The following is a 10,985-nucleotide window of genomic DNA, read 5'->3' as shown; positions in this document are numbered from 1 at the left end:
TGCCCCTTCATCTGTATGTTTGTCCTTAAAGCTTTGCCATTTTGTCCTGATTGCTGTAGCTTGCTGCTAAGTTTGAAATGAGGAAGCAAGAGGCCAGGGCAGTATACTTTCCCTTTGGTGTCTCGCACCATGAGAGGTGTGAACACCACGGAGATTTGGTGCCCCTTGACCCTGGTAAAGACTTCATCTCCGAGACACAGGCTCTAAGTTCAATGCATGCCTAGAGAGATGGTCATTCAGCCCCCAGCTCTTCATTATAAATCAATGGAAACATTCTGCAGAAGACAATGGCCCCCATGGGTTATTTTAAATATCATTCTCAGTCTTCCCCACCTGCTCTGCTGTCACTAATTGCACCAGAAACAGTATCACTCACAGCTGGATTATTAATGAACCAAGGAGGAGCCCCAGGCAAAATGAAAGGGGACTTTAGACTTGGGAAGGCTTGGGAAAATGCAACCTGTGATAGGTTTTGTTGTTGTCGATTTTGAGACAAGGTTTCATGTATCACAGGCTGGCCTCAAATTCATATATATTGCCCTGAGTGCTGGAATTCATGTGTTTGCTACTGCACTTGACAGATGTGGTGCTGGGGGCTGAACCTTGAGTTTTGGGGCCTGTTAGGCAAGCACTACCCGCTGAGCTACATCCCCAAATCAACCCACAGGTTTACTCCTCCAAGAAAAGTAACTGAGTTTGTTCAGCAAATAGGAAATCAGGGGCTGGGTGTGGCTTTTAATCCCAGCACTCAGGAGGCAGAGGCAGATGAATCTCTGTGAGTTGAAGGCCAGCCTGGTCTACACAATGAACGAGCTCCAGGTCAGCTAGGGCTGTATAGTGAGACTCTGTCTTAAAAGAAGATAAAAAGGAAATCAGCACACTTAGGCCATGTTTCTGGGGTCCTGACTTATAGCCTGAGTGCTGCAAACAGGTTTCCCGAAGATTGCTGAGATCCTAAACTATGAGTCTTATCTGCTTCCCCAGTGTCTTAGCTCTGGGGTACTTCTGGCTCTAGTCTGGAGGCTGGGAAAGAGCAGGGAACAAAGCCCATTGTGGAGAAGAGAACCCTATTGTTCTAAGGTCTGTGCTCAGGGAATGTGGGCTTCAGAGAATGTTTGGGATGGGGTTTTTCTCTTTGTCGACTTTCTCTCTTTTCCCTGGGGGAAACAATTTAAAGGAGCAACTTTGAAAATGAACTTAAACACTGTTAAACCCATTGCCCTCGAGGGAAGGCACACACTGCAGGGCCTTTTGTTCAGAAGCCGCTTCCGTTATATGATAGAAGCTCAGGGTGTTTGGGGCTTGTTCTTAGCGTGAAACCTCAAGGAAGCCAGTTGGTCTAGATCCTCTGCATCTGAGCCGGTGGCAGACATTAACCTAAGCATGACCACTTCCTTCCTCCTTCGCTTCGCCTCTCCTCTTTCCAGATGGAAGAAGCAACGTGAGTCCACATCACAGGCCACTGCCTGTTGTTTTTTTTTTTTTTTTTTTTTTTCAGCTGGAAGATTATCCATACAGCCCTGTCCCCCGGAAAAGGCCTGGCCTGGCTCCAGGTATCTAGGGAGATTTCTCACTCAAGCTGACCAGGGCCTTAAGGTGAGAAATTGACTTTTGGGCACTGGCCCCATCCTGTGAGACCCTAGGTTACTACCCCTCTCTGGGCCTCACTAGATATAGCTGTCAAATGGGGACAGAAATACCGTCCGGGCTTCTCTCTGTCGGTACTAAAGGTTAGGGGTGGGGCAAAGTCCAGGAGAACTATTTTGAAGCCTGGTTGTGTCTCAGCAGCTTCCAATTTCCTGTAGCTCAGAAAAGGGGTCCCTATCCCTAGGGTTCTAAGATCTAGATTTGGCTGGGCGCGCGCCCGCGCGCACGCGCATGGTGGCAAGCCCCTTGGGACTGCGCCCGCCCAACCCTTTCCCTGGAGCTTAGGCCCCGCCCTAGGGGCGGAGCCAAGAGGCGGCGCGGTGGCTCGCGACCCAGCAGAGCTGGCTCTGTCGCCGCACCACCAGCTGCGGCTCTGGGACCTGCAGACCAGTCGGGGCCGGGAGCCGCCCGGGGCAGGGCTCGAGAGAGCGGGTGAGTAGAAAGGCGCTGTGTTCCTTTGCGCTCTGCGGGGCGGGCGGGCAGGTGGTCTCGGCCTCTGCCAGTCTGGCTGGCGGAGAGGGGCGCCTTGACCAAAGGCAGGTGGCTTAAGATAATTGGGGTGGTGGGATGTGCTGGAAAGGCGGGTACCAAGGGTGCGGAGCCTGGGAGTTGGGCCACAGTGGGGACATTTTCCCATGTCTAGTTTTCGGATGAAGAGGCTGGTGTAGGGGGTGCATTGGCAGGTTGTTGGTTGGAGCTGTGATGGCTGGATCTTAGGGGCGATATGAGGTTCGTGGTCTGTCTGGGCTACCGTCTGCCAGGGGTTACAAGGCTGAGTGGCTGAGCCATAGAACACTAGACGCCCGGGACGCGCGGTCTACGAGTCGGGCATGGGGGCGCCGCCCCCTCGTGTGGCGGCGCTTGGTCTGGGCAGGCAACGGCAGCGCGCAGGGAGTGGAAAAAGTCCCGGGGGCAGGCGTCCCGGCGGGCAAAACTGACCCAGTGCGGGATCCCCACACCTAGAGCGCGGCGGTCAGTTCGGCAGCCCCGGCGTGGTGGTTCCCAGAAGGGACGCGCCGGGCCTCTCGGTCGGCTGGCCGGCGTGGGTGAGAGCTGCGGGTCGCCGGTTCCCGGAGCGCTCCACTCCTCTCGAGTCCCGCGCATCTGCTCCCCTAGGGAGCAGCGCCCCCGAGCGCTCTGGACGCTCAGAAACGGCGCAGCCCTACCCCAGAGGTCGACTGAGGGGTCTCCCACAAGGTCACACGGAGCGCCCAGATCGCCCCGGGTGGGAACGAGGAGCGGGAGGTGCTCCTACCCGCCTTCTTGGCGGATGCGGATTCTCTTCCTCTGCGCTCCCCTCCCAGCCCAGCCTCCTGCTTTACGGAAGATGCTGCTGCTGCAGCTCCCAGTCCCGGGCGGATAATCGGATCTAGGTGAGCTGTGACTCCGGTCCTCCGGGCAAGCCAGCGGGGCGCTGCCACCACGAGCAGGGCCTGGGAGCCCTTGCTCCCTGGAACCTGGAGAGCGGAGGAACAGAGATGCAGCTACACAGCGCTTCCCAGAATCGAAAGCCAGTGCTTGCGCGCCCATGTGATTACACTGTTCATAAAGGGCTCCTGTTCTTGCTGTCAGAAGCGCCCACCAGCTTCCCGGCGGTCGGGAGCACCAGGTGCGGCCTGTGAATCGCCCTCTGTGGAGGACCCAGATCCCGACAGTGCCAGGCGCCGTTCCCCTCCAAGCTCTATGGGGAAGGGGTTGGTGGTAGCCCCGGGCCCTCGGGGGTGCTGTGGGGGGACTTCCATGTGTGCCCTATCTTGTGAAACAACCTCCGTGGGGAATGAGCTCTCCTTCCAAACTGAGCTCAGCCCAGCTCAGCTAGAGACTAGCTGTCTGCCTGCGGGCGGGCCCTGCACTCGGTTCCCCAGCAGCACCGATCTGTAAGAAGTGGGGCGAATGGTCGCGATAGGGTAACAGAGAGGCCTCGAGTGACGCTCTTGGTGCAGTGGAGCATCATGGATGACCCTACTAGGCAAACACGCCTTCAGTAAGGGTTTGAGCGGGGTGTGTCCCCTAGCCAGGTGCAGAAGTGGAGCCCTGGTGGGTGGTTCTGCAGGGGCTGGGGTGGGGGTGGGGTTCCACTTTTCCTCCCTCAGTTATGTCACAAAGAACCAGCTTGCAGGAGGCGGTGGGGACCGGTGACTCCTTCCAGCGAGCTGCCTGCTTGCAAGGCCTTTCCCACACACGTTCCCACCACCTTCTCTCCCACCTGTCACCCAAATCTCATCTTCTCTGCCCAGTCGCTGGGATGCTGTGGGCAAGATGCCAGCTAGACTGTCAACTGTCTCCCCTAACAGTCTTTCCCCGACCACTCCGGTTCTTCTCAGCCTTTGGAATGGCTTCCTTTCAGAAGATTTCTTGGTTTCTAGCTGGTCCTCATTTGTGGCTCAGGTGGCAGACGCTCCCTGGGAAGTCCCCTTGTGATGGGATGTTTCCTGTTCTAGAAGTACCAGGTGAGCAAGGCCAGTGTTTGGTGCCCACACAGACTTTGCACTTCGTGTTCAGAGAACCAGGGAGCCAGAGGAGCGGAGGTTAAATTCTAATCTTGCTGTTCTGTGTTTTCATGAGCGCCAGTCCCAGGGCCAGGGAGGAGAAGCTGGGGCCGGGAATTGGTTTCCTGTGGGGCTCCTTTGAGCTAACCACCCATCCTGTCTTGTGAAAACCCAATTCTAACGCCTCAGAGAACTTGCCCTGACGAACAGCAACTGAGCGAACTTGGGCCAGCAGATTGCAAAGGCAGCTGGATTCAAGGGGTGGGTTTGGACTCACGACATCCTCTGCTGTTGACCTTGCCTCTTCTCCCACCCTAGCACCCTGTGCTCCCAGCCTCCAGGGGGCTTGTAGCAATTGTAGACAGTGGGTCCCAACTGACACCCCCCCTCCTGTCCCAGACCAGGACAGCCCTTGTCTCAACGCATCTTAGAGATCAACCCTGGGGGAGGGGGAAGCATGCATAAATGTATCACAGAAAGCGATCAAAGTGTGAAAGTATTGCAAATAGAGGAAGCCGTGTGAGTCTAGTTGGAACAACAGCTCTAAGCTTAAAAAGCCTTGGGATTCTATGTAAATCTCTCTCCAGCCCTCCTCCCCCCGTAATGTGAATCCCGTAATTGTCATCTTCATGAGAGCTTCAAGGACTGTGTGAGATAATAGAACATAGAAGCACTTCGTGGAGTACTGGTAGGCAGTCAGGAAGTGACTCTTGTCACCAGCACCTGTTTCTTCCTTTCCTTGGACCCTCATGGATCCTGCCTCCTCCCCTGCTATAAGGAAATAGTGCCTCTTCCCACAGTTCTTGGGACAGAGAAAGCCTCCTCCTGCCTCCTGGGAAGTGGGTGCTGTCCTGGGAATTGGGCTTTTGCATGACCCCTTCCCCAGAGTTCCTCGTCCATACCTTGTGCTTAGCAAAGGGTTTCCATAATCAAAACAGCACTGGGGGTCCTCATCTCAGGGAAGAGGCAGGCTTTCAGACAGAGGGCCTGGTGGGGTCAGAGCTCCCACGGTAAGAAGTGGGAACTGAGGGCAGGTTTGAGTCCTCACACTCTGAGTCAGTGGGTGCCCATAGACTCCTTATATCTTATGCAGGTAAGCTGCCCGCTAAAGGCGGTAGAGCAAGCAGAAAAGAGATACTGTGGGTAAAGCCTTAGCTCGGGGCTATCCCTGTATGAATAAGTGTTCACAGATGCTAGTTACTATTATTATTAGTCTATTATTGCCAATAACAGGTGGGCTGGATTTACTGTGGGAGCACATTTGATCTCTTCAGTGGCAATTTTCCAGGCGGTGGGTAATGGAGGGGTGGGTACCCATGCACGGAGAACTGCGTGTGTTAGATAGAGCGTACAGGCTGGAAAGCTCCGGATGGCTTTGGCGAGCTGTGGGTGGGGGCTGCTGCTGGAGCCCAGTCAACAGAGTGTGATGCAGGTCTTGGTAGGAAGACCAGGGAAGGAGTCAGAGGTCATCCTGCCAGGGGCTGTGCCTGGTTAAATGCTCACTGACCTGAAGCAGCACGCCACAGCCTTGTCAGGTGGAGGCTCTCTGGGAAAGGTTGTCTGACTGTAGTATCCAAGGAAGATCAGGATTAATTTCTGCATGGGAGGAAGGGCTGGGCTGGGCTTTGGTATGGCAGCATTCTCCTCTCTATTCCTTTTGGGTCCCTTATGGAAAGCACAGAGCTGACCTTCCCTTGTCTGACATGTTGCCCCGTGCCATACATAGTCTTCAAAGATGCTATGGGCCAGCTGGGCATGGTGGGATATGTATGTAATCTCAGCACTCAGGAGGTTGAGGCAGAAGGAGAGAAAATTCAGGGACGGCCTGAATTTGTGAGACCCTGAAAGAAAAAAAAAAAAAAAAAAGGATGTCAAGCGCTCTCCTAAATGCTTTGTAAATATCTAAGTTGGCTGCACAGAGTCTAATTTCTCTGACTTTGTGTGCCCCTTGTTGCTGGACAGTAGGCTCCTAATGGTTGGTCACCGTAGGAATCTGCCCTGGCTTTTGGGAAATTTCCGAGTGCAAGTGACTGTGGGGGATGTGTTTCTGGATATCTCAGGATAGGCATTCCACCGGAATCCCACAAATGTGCCTGAGTGCGGTGACTGGGGGGATGTGTTTCTGGATATCTCAGGAGAGGCATTCCACCAGAGTCCCACAAATATGCCTTGACTAGGGCAGTTTGTAGCTTGATTGATGGGGCAGGTGGTGACCAAGTCCCAAGGTGGCCCCAGGGAGGAATGAGTCTGTTAGGATGACTGCCCAGAATATCATGTGATCCTGCCTATAGACAGAAGACATCCAAACAAATGCTTAACTGTTCCTTTCCCGTCGATAATAGAGTTCAGGGTTCGAATTATGATTCTGCTTTCCACCAGTTTTTGGACCTTGGGCAATGGTTCTGTTTCCTTGCACTCCGATATCTTCATCTGAAAATACAGACCACATATACTGTATACACAACACACATATAAGGAATTCTGAGTCCTTCTAAGGATTTTAATCCTATGTAAAGTAAATGGCTTCCAAGCTTTTTGCAGGGAGTCTCACTATATGCTGAGGCTAGCCTTGAACTCTCCGTCCTCCTAGTTCAGCCTGAGTGCTGGAGTTGTATAGGGTGTACCTCTAAACCTTGTGTGCCTTCTTAAAACTGCACACGATATTGGTATAATCTCTACTAAATTTTCTTCCATGACTTTGTCCGTAACCATACTTAGAGTATGTAATGATCATTATTATTTAGTCTTCTTTTTAAATTATTTAAAAATTTTCCCTTTTAGATTTATTTACTTGATTTTGTATGTATGAGTGTTTTGCCTGTGTCTGTACCACATGCATGTCTGGTGCCCACAGAAGGCAGAAGTAGGTGTCTGATCCCTGAGAACTGGAGTTACAGACAGTTGTGTGAGCCCCCAGGTGGGTGATGGGAATCAAACCTGGATCCTCTTCAAGAGCAGACAAGCCACCTCTCCAGCTCCTAGCCTTCTGCTTTAGCCACTAGACCTGTAGGCATCACGGAGGGTCTTGGCTAGTGTCTAGAGATGTCTTTGTTTGTTAGGGCCAGCTAGGAGAGAAGCAAGAAGGGGAGTAGCTGACATCTAGTGCACAGAGACTAGGAAGGCCTAGAATGGCTCCCAGATGTTAATAGTGTCAAGGCTGAGATTGGCTACACTAGACCTATGTCCTCCGAGGTCGGTGACTGTATCTGATTCATTCAGCTGTGTCCCCAGGTGCCCAGTGTGATGCTCAGAGCCTGGGAGATGATCCATATGCATTAGAGGAGTGAATGAAGACTTGGAAGGCCTCATGTATCCTGGAGTCCCCGGGGTTTGGCTTACAGGACTTTTTGAATGGGCAGGAGAGATTTAGATGAACCTGCATGATGAACAGCCGCTCGGTCATTCAGTCCAAAGGCTGTCAGATCGCTCACGCGATTTCCCCTTGAGCAGGTGCACAGAGGCCTGAATTAACACAGTCTCATGGCTGTGTTACTGCTGCAGTTGCTTGTGCCAGACACAAGGCCCATCTTGATTCTCGAGTGGGCTGGGAAAAGGGGCCATAGGTGCTAACAAGAAACGCCCTGTCAGCTGAGCCCTGGGATCTGCCAGGCTGGGGCGCAGCTGCTGTTAGCTTCCTGTTTTTCCCCTTTCTGGTGGAATGAAGGAAACCCACCGAATGGCTGTTTTTCCACTGACATTTACAGCAATGTGATAGGCCTTGGATTAATGAGGTCAAGCTACAGTGTGAAACCTGCCTGATAACTTGAAGCCTGGCCAGCAGGAAGACACTCTCGTTGTCTTTGGGCTGTTTGATGTTTCTGGATGGCTTTGGGCAGGAAACAGGGGTTATGACTGCTCAAAAGAAGGACACATTTTATGGGCTGCAACTGTAGAGCCTGGCATTGTCTCTTTTTCTAATTTATTGGTAAGGCTTATTTTAATGTGGACTTTGAAATAACCAGCTTGTTAAAGCAAAGATTCACTTTGAGTCACACAGGTTGCTGAGTGGAAATCTGGACCATAGAGAGGATACCCCCACCCCCGCCGTCCAGCCTCTCTCTGCCTCAAAGTAGAAATTAGAACTTAATTCAGGTAGGGGGAGGGTTGCCGGGTGTGTGCCTCACACTGATTGGGTTAGGGTTAGAGTCTAGACTGTAATTTGGCAGGGCTCAGGCTTCAGCAGCTGTGTCTAATGGGCTCCTGGGAGGGGGTGTGCTCGGAGGGGGTGTGCACCTCACTACTGGTTTGCAAACGTTCCTGAGTAGCAAGCATCTGGGGAACCCCAAGTCTACAGGTGAGGGTTCCTGGTGCAGACCACTCAAGCACAAAAGACAGTTCAGCCCGTGCCTGTTTGCACAGCCATCTGCTCTGCTGGCTGCTTTCAGAGTCACAGATGTTAAGTATGCCCAGGCCTGGGACCAGATGCAAGTGACAGGATGCCTGGGCTCAGGGAACAGCTCAAGTGGCCAGAACTGGTGTGGTTGAGTTTACGGGGCTTCCGACAGCACTTGTCTAGGGATGCACCATTCCTGGGGGCCCCTGGGAATCTGTATGTTTTAAAATAGGCCAGGAGATTCTGAGTCACAGCTGGAGGGAAGCAGGGGAGAGCAGGGGACGAGTACCCTGTGTAGGTACCCAGCAGGGCTTGGATTCTGCTGCAGGGCTGTGTATAGCCCAGTGGCTCCTGGCTAAAAGGAGTGCCTAAGTCCAGCTTGTGCTTGTTCCCAAGCCCTGTGCCCTGCCGGATTGCCTCCGTCTAGAGGGAAGGACACCTGTTTCTTAATTGATCATGGGCATGCGGTTCTTATGAGCATGCCTCTAACTCTTTAGTCCTCCATCGGCTCTGAGTGGTGGCAGTATTAGCAGCCCTGACTCTACTGCTCAGGAAAGTGAAGCACAGAGAGGGTCAATGACAACCTCAAGGTCACATTACCGATAAGTGGCAAAGTGGATTTGAATCTAATTCATCTGGCTTCAAAGCCCTTGTCCTTCATTACCACATGTGCTGACTTTAAAAAAAAGTCTCTCTCTCTCTCTCTCTCTCTCTCTCTCTCTCTCTCTCTCTCTCTCTCTCTCTCTCTCTCTCTCTCTCCAATGTGTACTCCGGGCTAGCTGGCTGAGAAGCCTCTGAAGATTCTCTTGTCTAGTCTTTGGCTAGGAATGGTAGAATTCCAGACACTTGATCCTGTGTACATCTTCCAATGGGTTCTGAGGAATCTAAACTCTGTTTCTCACACTGACATGGCAAATACTGTACCCACTGAGCCAGGTCCCCAGCTCCCACTCTCTGGCTTTTGTTGTGTAAAAATGCTTTCTTCTCTCTGTGGGGTCATCCCACTCCAGGTGAGTGTCTTCTAGTCTTTCTTCACACAGGGGAAGCTAGCAGTGGCCTTGGCTGGCTTTGGTGGCACACCTGCCTCCACCACCTACTATGATCTTGAGCACGTTGCTTGTTTGTCTCGGATGGCTGAGCCTCAGTTTCCCTATGTGTAAAGAAAGCATAGCACTAATATGTGATGTAATGATTAAATCCCGAGTCTGCCCAGCAACAGGATGTATGGATAGATAAATTATTCCTGCATTCTACAGTCCTGGATGACTGTAGAGCAGAGGGACAGGGAGCAGAGCACTGTGCTGTTATGTCCCAGGGACTGGCTTCTTCATAGTCTTCACCAGGTTGCTGGATGGCTGTGGCTTCCCTTCAACACCCATAGCCCCTGCGCCCATGATTCTTGTACTGTTGAGGCCCCAGGGTCTGTGGCAGCCCAGTGAGCCCTCAGCTCAGTGTCCCCATCAGAGCTGGCTCTGTTTCTTGTCATCCAGTTGCGAGTAAAAGCAACTCATGCTAATGCACACTCTCTCCAGCACCCCTGACCATTCTTGGTTGCTTTCTAGAATCACTAACATCCTCAGCCGTCCTGTGGACAGGACAGAGAGTGAAGGCTGCATGATGGACACAGCCTCTTGCCTTGTGATGGAATAGGAATGATTTTCACCAAGTTTCCATTTGATTTTTCCCCTTGATGTATAATATTTTTTCTTATTGCTGTGTTTTATGCTTTTTAATTATAGAAAGGACACAAACACATCATAAAAACCCCAACACTACAGAGATGTGGAAAATGTAAAGTAAAATTTTTCCACTGTCCTCCCTAGACTCTCCTCCCCTTCTCCGGAAGGAATCCCCAGGTGCCTAGCTTTCTGTACATTTTTGATGCACACACAAACTCATATTCATTTACATGTTTATCTTTCTTTCTTCTCCACACATCTAGGTAACACTCTTCTGAGATTTTCTTTTTCAACTAACTTGTCTGAGCACATGCCCAACACATAAATGTATGTCTGGGTCTTTAAGGTTAGGAGGAATCTCATTGATAAAAATCCACCCTCATTTATTTTGTTGTTCCTTGTTCATGGTTAAAATTTCTTCTAGGGACTGGAGAGATATAGCTCAGTGGGTAAGAATGCACACTGTTCTTGAGGACCTGGGTTCGATTCCCAGCATCCACATGATGGCTCACAACTTCCAGCTCCAAGGGACTGGGCTCCCTGGCTCCCCCAGTACCTGCCCACACTCAGCATATACTTGGCACATATTCACACACACAGACAGACATGAATACACATGAATCTTTAGAAACGGCTTTTTTTTTTCTTTTCCTGCAGCAAGAGAATAATGTGCCACCTTGGTTTCTACAGGTTTTGTCTTTGCGCACCACTCCGAGTTCACCCAGAACCAAATGTTGCCGCTAGAACTGGGCCAGCTCTCGCTGACTTGCTTTTCTCTGGTGTGGATGCTGCCTTTGCCTTCTCCCACATGGATATGAAGGGCTTTACTTCTTTATA

At 51.7% G+C, this 10,985-nt stretch overlaps 1 protein-coding gene across 1 annotated transcript in view; it reads left to right on the top strand.

Moving 5' to 3' along the window:
• The first annotated feature begins 1,969 nt into the window (after positions 1-1,969).
• Positions 1,970-10,985, top strand: part of Ppp1r16b (protein phosphatase 1 regulatory subunit 16B) — a 98,009-nt gene continuing 88,993 nt past the window's right edge. The window contains exon 1 of the mRNA XM_038331670.1: positions 1,970-2,079. The gene's annotated coding sequence lies outside the window, so the exon portion shown is untranslated. The remainder of the gene's footprint in view (positions 2,080-10,985) is intronic.

Source organism: Arvicola amphibius, chromosome 5 (assembly GCF_903992535.2).
Source record: "Arvicola amphibius chromosome 5, mArvAmp1.2, whole genome shotgun sequence".
In the NCBI taxonomy this organism is placed as follows: domain Eukaryota; kingdom Metazoa; phylum Chordata; class Mammalia; order Rodentia; family Cricetidae; genus Arvicola; species Arvicola amphibius.
Note: the sequence above shows the minus strand (reverse complement) of the source record. Positions and strands in the feature narration are given on the sequence as shown.